This window comes from Penaeus monodon, chromosome 30 (assembly GCF_015228065.2).
Source record: "Penaeus monodon isolate SGIC_2016 chromosome 30, NSTDA_Pmon_1, whole genome shotgun sequence".
Lineage (NCBI taxonomy): Eukaryota > Metazoa > Arthropoda > Malacostraca > Decapoda > Penaeidae > Penaeus > Penaeus monodon.
In genome coordinates, this window is record NC_051415.1 from 32,765,330 (window position 1) to 32,765,743 (window position 414).

The following is a 414-nucleotide window of genomic DNA, read 5'->3' on the forward strand; positions in this document are numbered from 1 at the left end:
TTATCTATATAACAAACTGCCTATTTATCTAGTAACAAACAACTAAGTTACCTAGTAAAAAACTACCTATCTATAAAGTAACAAACAATCTATTTATCTAGTAATAAACTACCAAGTTACCTAGTAAAAGCTACCTATTTATCTAGTAACAAAACAATCTATTTATATAGTAACAAACTACCTATTAATCTAGTAACAAACTAGAAACAAACAAATTTACCTAGTTACAACCTACCCAATTACCTGGTAACGAACTACCTATTTATCTAGTAAATAACTACCTATTTATCTAGTAAATAGCAATCTTCACCTCTCCTGCTTCGCTCCAGCCACATCTGCGTTAGCCATCTCGCGACCGAGGGCAGAGAATAGGCATCTAAACCTGAATCGTCCGCAGCCAAATGAACATCGGCC